General features: G+C 32.7%; 1 protein-coding gene across 1 annotated transcript in view; it reads left to right on the top strand.

The window, feature by feature from the left end:
• Positions 1-480, top strand: part of LOC105456510 — a 17,344-nt gene that overhangs the window by 5,760 nt on the left and 11,104 nt on the right. The gene's annotated exons all lie outside the window — the stretch shown is intronic.

Genomic DNA, 480 nt, shown 5'->3' with positions numbered 1-480 from the left:
TTGGTATACTGTTTCTAGACTAAAAATAATACACCAATCATGGTTCACATTTAGAAAATATTAGTTTTCTGAAATCATTTTGAAATCCATCAAAATAAAAGTGTCGCAACTTTTCTGACCACGAATATACATTTTAATATCTATTTAAAAAAACTGTCTTAATTGTTCTATCTATATTAAGATTTTAAGAGTGCATTAGATTTTGATCAATTATTGGTATCACAGGTCAAAAGGGCACCCGATTGACCACGTTACAATTGGACACAAGCCAATCACGGCGCTTGAAACTAGAAAGCCTCTAGGCGCCGGTCATTGTAAGTGGATGTATCCAATCGTAACGTATTGAATTGGGATCCTTCTGTACAAAAATTTTAATTATAACCGTAAGGTCATATTGATCAATCACAGTCGAACATTTTGAAACGTAAAGCGGCGTCTGCAATAAGATTTAAGATTTAAGAAAACCAATCACAATCTATT

Source organism: Wasmannia auropunctata, unplaced genomic scaffold (assembly GCF_000956235.1).
Source record: "Wasmannia auropunctata unplaced genomic scaffold, wasmannia.A_1.0 LD335650.1, whole genome shotgun sequence".
Lineage (NCBI taxonomy): Eukaryota > Metazoa > Arthropoda > Insecta > Hymenoptera > Formicidae > Wasmannia > Wasmannia auropunctata.
The sequence above is the reverse complement of the archived record's forward strand: the minus strand, read 5'-3'. Positions and strand labels throughout refer to the sequence as shown.